Below are 7,463 nucleotides of genomic sequence, written 5' to 3'. Positions count from 1 at the left end.
GAGTTGGATTTGGTTCTCCTTTACATTTTCAATGTAAAGTATGACATGAGTTATACGTGGTTCTTTTCTTTGCATGCCTGGTAACTTTTATTGGATGCCAGACATTAAGAATTTTACCTCTTTGGGTGCTAGGTATACTGCATTGCTCTAACTATTCTTGAATTTTGTTCTGGGATGCTGCAATTTAGAGAAAGTCTGATACTGTGTGCTTGCTTTAAGTTAGCTGAGAGCATCATACCCTTTAGTCTAAGGCTACATTTCTCCACACTACTGAAGCGATGCTCTTCTGAGTCCTCCGTCTGATATATCATGAATCACAAGGCTTTCTGTTTTGCCTTATGGGAATGCAAACTTCTCCAAGTCCTGTGTGAGTTCCATTGATGGTTTTTCTCTTTTTGAGTGGTCCTTTTCCCAGCTTCAGGTTACTTTCTCAACTGAATGCCTTAATTCTTAGCTGAAGTCTCAAGGTGGTTGGGGGGGAACTGTCTGCAGGTCTTTAGATTTCCCCCTCTCCCATCTCTTTTTAAAAAATTTTTTTTTAATGTTTATTTATTTTTGAGACAGAGAGAGACAGAGCATGAACAGGGGAGGGTCAGAGAGAGGGAGACACAGAATCTGAAGCAGGCTCCAGGCTCTGAGCTGTCAGCACAGAGCCTGACGCGGGCTCAAACTCACGGACCGTGAGGTCATGACCTGAGCCGAAGTCAGACGCTTAACCGACTGAGCCACCCAGGCAACCCCCCCCCCCTATCTCTTGTGCAGCTCTCTCCCTTCTGCTACCACCCCCCTGCAAACTCTAGCTTCCAGGGGCTCCGTAGACTCCCATCTCTGTCTCCTCAACTCAGAGACTGTCAGGCTATGCCTGGGTCCCCCACCCTGCACTGTGCCCTGGAAGTGCTCTCCAGTAAGCTTGGGCAATAATAGGGCTCACCTCGTTTTGTTTCCCATCTCTCAGGGATCCCTGTTATGCATTGCCCGATACCTGAAAACTATTGTTTCCTTTCTTCCTCCCAGTTTTTTTCTTTTTTCTTTTCTTTTATTATTTTATTTAATTTTTTTTAAATATGAAATGTGTTGTCAAATTGGTTTCCATACAACACCCAGTGCTCTTCCCAAAAGGTGCCCTCCTCAATACCCATCACCCACCCTCCCCTCCCTCCCACCCCCCATCAACCCTCAGTTTGTTCTCAGTTTTTAAGAGTCTCTTATGTTTTGGCTCCCTCCCTCTCTAACCTTTGTTTTCCTTCCCCTCCCCCATGGTCTTCTGTTAAGTTTCTCAGGATCCACATAAGAGTGAAAACATATGCTATCTGTCTTTCTCTGTATGACTTATTTCACTTAGCATAACACTCTCCAGTTCCATCCACATTGCTACAAAATGCAAGAATTTCATTCTTTCTCATTGCCACGTAGTATTCCATAAGTGTAATAAAAGCTAGAAGCCATAGGGGGAACATTTGTAGGTTTTATTTATTTATTTATTTATTTATTTATTTATTTATTTATTAAATTTATTGTCAAATTGGTTTCATACAATACCCAGTGCTCATCCCAAAAGGTGCCCTCCTCAATGCCCATCACCCACCCCCCATAAACCCTCAGTTTGTTCTCAGTTTTTAGGAGTCTCTTATGTTTTGGCTTCCTCCCTCTCTAACCATTTTTTTTTTCCTTACCCTCCCCCATGGTCTTCTGTTAAGTTTCTCAGGATCCACATAGGAGTGAAAACATATGGAATCTGTCCTTCTCTGTATGACTTATTTCACTTAGCATAACACTCTCCAGTTCCATCCATGTTGCTACAAAAGGCCATATGGATCACCAGGGTTGATTCGGCTGATCTGGCTGGCTAGGCAGGTGCCCCCTTCCTCCACTACCACTCCACGTGTGTCCCTCTGGAAGCTGCGCACTCGGTCGAAGAGGATAACCTTCCCCAACAGAGGAGGACCATTCTTTGGTCAAGGGTATACGAGTAGCTGCCCTCCCCTGCTAGAATCTCCAAACAAGCTCTCCCAGTTTTTTTTTCTATTGTTGAAGCTGGGAGGATAAACCTAGTGTGTATTAATCTGGGCCAGAAACAGAAGCTCATGTAGATGTTAAGGCCTCCACACATGAACCACTGTCTTTTGAACTCAGTGGATATTTCCATTCTGCTTCCTCAAATTAATTGTCCCAAATTTAGCCCATACTGGAAACACCATACAGCAGTTTGAGCTAAAGCCGATGTTTAAATTTTCCTTGCTTTTAAAGTTGTGAGTACAGTAGATGCACACTGGACTTCCTAAATTAATCCTAAAAGATTAATTCAGTGCTGATTGCTTGCCTGCCATGCAGTAGGCCCTATTCTCAGTACTGGGAGGACAACAACGAACAAGTCATATGAGAATTTTTGCCCTTCTGGACCTTACCTTGCAGTGAAAGATGGATAGATTGGACCATGTAATAGCTAATGTTTATTGAGTGATTGCTATGTGCCAGGAGTTATCTAGGTTCTTTAGACATATAAATTTATTCTATCCTTACAACAACCCTCTGTGGTAGGTATTATTATGCCCATTTTATAAAGAAAAAGATCCATTACGTGCCCAGAATGGCCAAGTTAATAGGGGATAGAGCTGACAGCAAATTCTCGCTGTCGGTTTCAGAGTCTGGCTAAGCACCGTGGTATGCTGCCTCTCGGTATATGGTAACTTGGGTGATTTCTGGGGTCGACTCACCTCAGTTATAATTTTTGAGCTCAGACCTCCATTAACACACAGCTTTGCCAAATCAAGGTCAATTGATCCAAATTATGCAAAACTCAGACCTCAGACCATTCTCTAATTGTTTTCTATTTTCTTGCTAGTAAATATGATGTTACCTTGAGAAGATGTCTTGTCCCAGAGCCAATTAAGAGCTGCTCGGAATGTTGAGGTCTAATCTCTTCTTACCTTTATCATCTCTACAGGCAGTCCTAACTGGTGCCATCTTGTCCCTTTTTAGAAAGGTAACTCTGCACCCCCTTAAAGTGTCAGGTGAGCTGAGTAGGCATTGCTTCTAAAACAAATGTGTTTTTGTGCAACAAATGATAAGCTAGGGCTTTTCTTGGTCCGGTGTTTTACAAGAGATGCAGGCAGGCTCCAGTCTCGGCTCTTCCACTTGAGATCACCGTTGCCAAACCTTGGGACAAGTCAGGTCAAGAGTATTAAAAGTGGGGCTTTAGCATTCGATTCTGGACAGGAATCAGTTATGATGTTATGATGTTAGACGAAGAAAGATACCATTTGAGTTATTTAATTGACAACTTTAAAACTATGAGTCCTGTCCTGTGTTATCTTTTATTTTCCTTGGTCTACCTGATTTGGACCACAAACTTCTTGGGAGACAGATCTGATCAATGTTCAGTTATGGAGAATTCCAGGAAAGGATACTTTACGTATTGTCTGCCATGTACGTTACGATAACTGGTTCATTCTTGTTGGTTTATACTGGCTGTTTAAAAATCCTAAATCTAAAGACCTACATATAATTAAATATTGTTTTATTATAAATTATATATAAATCACGTAGTTTCAAATCCAATTAAAATAAAAAATACTAAAGATAGTAAAACTATTTGGGGCACTATTGTTGACCTAATGCAATGTGTCAGTCTGATGATTTATTTTATGAAATGTCAAAAATAACTTTTGGGCCCAGAAAGTCACTCTAAATCTGTAACTTTTGTTTGAGAGCCATAATTTTAATGGCTGTATATGACTTAGAACAGCTTTTGGCAAATAACCACAAGTCTCTCCCTTCCCAAGTGTGGATATTTTTGCCTGGATTTAAAGGAAATATCAATATTTGGCTGGGGAGTAAGGTTTGGTCTATTTATTATTTGCACGGTGAGCATATTTTTAAAAACTTAGGTTTTCAATCAGGAGCATGAGGACTCTTGGGTTTGTTCCTTCCTGCCCTCTCTGGGCTGTTCACTCTTGTGCTTAGAGGAGAGAACTTGGAGAAATTAGCCGCCCAAATGTGTGATTTCTTGGTTTGCTAGGGCTGGGCACAAAACAGGTGCTTCCAGGACACTCACGGGTTGCCCAGGGTGTTTGCAAGGGCATGGGAAGGGACCCGCCCTGTCTAGACATTTCGGTAGCATCATTTCCCAGTGTTCAGCTGGGAACCTGGGCCATTCTAGATCTTTCCAGTTCTCTGCGACAGACAGATGCTGGCTGTTGATGACATGTGGGGCTGACTCTTACCCCTAAAACTTGGAGGTGAAGGAAACAAGGACACAGGCAGTGCTGTACAGCCTACAGAGCCCTGAGAGGGAGGAGTGAGGGGCATGCGCTCTGGGGTATGTCCAGGAATAGATGTAGAGTTAGCCTCTTCCAATCCTTGCGTGGAGTCTGTGTGATGTAGGGACAAGAGCTCTACCTGCACACGGAACCCTTGGATTTTGTCCCTTGCTTGCCATTGGACAAGTAGTTTTCTCAGCTGTAAACAAGAAGGTCAGGCTAATGAGTGATCTGTAAGGTCCTTTGAGGACACACATTCTATGTTCTATGATCCCCACTTCTCTGGGTTTTTTCTTTCTTTCCTGCCCCCACTTTGGGGGCCAAACGTTAGTGCTGTATGTGATTGGATGGAGTGAAGGGGGTGGATGGAGGGCAGGGAGCGGCTTCTCCTTTTCCTGGCCTTCACTCTCCCTCCTTTCCCATCATCTCCCCTTCTCCAGGGTTGAAAGCACTGCCGAAATCTCAGAATGTGGAGTTCCCCTCAGCAGTTCGTGAAGCTCGTTACATGAATTAGTAAGCTAGGGAAGGCTCTTCTCCACTGACAGCTCTTAGTAGATACCTGTCGGGGTGTTGAGGGAAGTACCAGGCACTTGAGGTGAATTTGGCTGGGATTGCGGTGACTCAGGGAGCTGGCTTCTGGGGAGGGACTGGTGTGTGTGTATGTGTGTGTGTGGCCGCATGGTGTGTGTGTGAGCCAGTGACACAGCCTGGCGGGACCTGGGCCAGTGGCTGGCCACTGTTGGGGCCGAGGTAAACACCTTGAGACGCTTTTGTCAACAGAGCCTAAGCCCTGTCCAAATGTGGACTGGGAGACATAATTGAGCCTCACAATAGCCCAGGGAGGGTTGGCCTTTTTCCACCTACAGTACTTAGTTTTGTCTCCAAAAACTGAGCCCAATCCTTTTAGCCCTTGCCTCTCCATGCCTCCAAGGGAGGGAGGTAATGCTATCCTTGCCTCCTCAGGCTCAGTGAGGTTATGCAACTGGTTCCAGGCACCAGGAGAGGGCCAGGTCTGCCTGTGTTCTCTCTGGGCTGGTGGGAAGGGAGGGGGTTGCCTGCTGGATTCTCCTGGGGAGCTTCCTGGCTGGCTGGACATCTTCCCCCCGGCCCCTGCATGCCTGAGCCCCTCTCCACATCCAGTCTTGCCCTTCTCTTTCCTTATTCTCAGACACTCCCAGAGGATCTCATACCCTACCCCCACCCTCCCCACCATGGCTCCCAGAATACCTAGCTTCTAGCCCAGGCCTCTCTACTGGGCTCTAGACACACCACCTCCCCTCAGATGTCTCACGGTCAACGTGGAACAGAGGGTTAAGAACGCAGACTCTGAAAACCACATCATGGCTCTTATAATAGCTATAATGATAATTTCCAATCACTCTGCCTCATTTCTCAGCTGGAAATGGAGATGATAACTGCATCCTTCTCAAACAGTCAGTGTGAGTTTAAATGAAATAATTCCTAGAAAGCTCCTAGATCAGTTTCCAGCACCTATTATTTTATTTCTCTTCTTTACCTTCCCTCCCCTCTAGCCCACCCCTGATGGGTCTCCCCAATCCTGAGGAATGGCTCCATGGTGACCCGGTCTTCCTGGACTGTGTCTGTGCTTCTCCTGTATCTGGTCGCCTCCAGGACCCAGTGACTCCCCTCGCCTCCATTCCTGCTGCCATTATGTTAGCTGAGGATCTTTTATTTCTCTTTTCCATCGCTCAGGCTGCCCAGTGACACTTCTTATCCCCCATGTCCCTTCTTCCAGTCCAGCTGCTTCATGATACAACCACCAAATCCGATCATCCGATCACCCCAAAGAGGCATCTAGTTGCTGCCTGTCAGCTACAGGACCAAACCCACCCTCTAAGGTGCACATGGCCTGCCAACGTCTGACCTTCACCTGCCTTTCTGGCTGCCTTTCACCACGTGTTCCCATGGAGCAGCCATGCCAAACCACAGCCCACGCTTCCACCATCCATGGCCTGTTTATGCGGTTCCTTCTTCCTGGAACACCTTCCTTATGCCCTTCCTCATCTGCTAAATGCCTGCCTTTCCTTCCAGACAGTAATAAATACATTTCTAGGACCTAATAGCTGGCATGGTTCTAAACATGCTTTATGTGTATTAGTTCACTTAATCTTTTCAACAACCTTATGGAGTAGGTACCATTTACAGAAGGAGGAAACTGAGGCACAGAGAGGTTGATAAGTTGACCAAGCCCATAGAACTGGTAGCTGGCAGAGCCTGGGTACAAACTGACTCAGCCAACTCTAGAACATGTGTCTGACCACATACTTCATGACCCTCATGGGCATTGACCTCCCATAGAAGCCCCCACCTCTCCAGGCCTTGTTTGGTGCTCCCTCTTCTGGGCTGATGACTACTGTACTTTGTCACACCTTGGTCACATTGCTTTCTCCTTTGGACCTCTGGAGAGAGAGGACCATGTTCTATTTGTTTCCATATCCCCATTGCCTGTAGTGCCAGGGGGATGCCCATACATATTTATTAAATGAAATGAAAGAACCCTGAGTGAAGTGTTATCTGTAGGGATGCCTTCTTGTTTCCACCAGCCTTTGACCCTCTATTTCCAAGACTTACCTGCGACTTGCCTCCCCCAAGAAGCCTCGCTCCCCCTCTCCTTCTCCTTTGGCTTGAAGCCTTCTTCGCCCTTGTCCAGGACTGTGTGCATGGTCAGCTCTTGGTTAGATCTGTTGGCTGCAGAAGAGCCACAAGAACCGGGGAAAAACTCCGGTTCTGTTTGGTTTGGGAAGAAGAGGCTTGGTAGTTTGGGGTCAGATCACGCCTAGCTGACAGGACAGAAGAGTTAAGAAGGGTGTGTGGGGTTGAGGGCAGGAGACAGACCAGCAGTGGGTTCTGTTCGGATGACCCTCTGCCACCACAGCCACCCCAACTCAAATGAAAGAAAGAGTAACAGGGAATCCAAATGCAGAACCAGGGGCCATCCTGCCCCTACACAACTATAATTAAGGAATCTGACAGAGGGAAGGAAATGTCTTTCCCTAAAAGTAGTCATTCTGAAGCCAAAACTATGAATCGGGTCAGGCAGGGCATTTTGAGGCTGATTCAAAGTTCTCTCAGTCTAACAGCTGTGTTTCAGGGGTACTGATGGGAGCAGTGGGGCAACAGGGCCACCACTGAACAGGATCTTTCTTTGTGCCAGGCACTGAGCTGGACACCCCACGCACTTCA

This window comes from Panthera leo, chromosome A3, assembly GCF_018350215.1.
Source record: "Panthera leo isolate Ple1 chromosome A3, P.leo_Ple1_pat1.1, whole genome shotgun sequence".
Taxonomy (NCBI): domain Eukaryota; kingdom Metazoa; phylum Chordata; class Mammalia; order Carnivora; family Felidae; genus Panthera; species Panthera leo.
The sequence above is the reverse complement of the archived record's forward strand: the minus strand, read 5'-3'. Positions refer to the sequence as shown.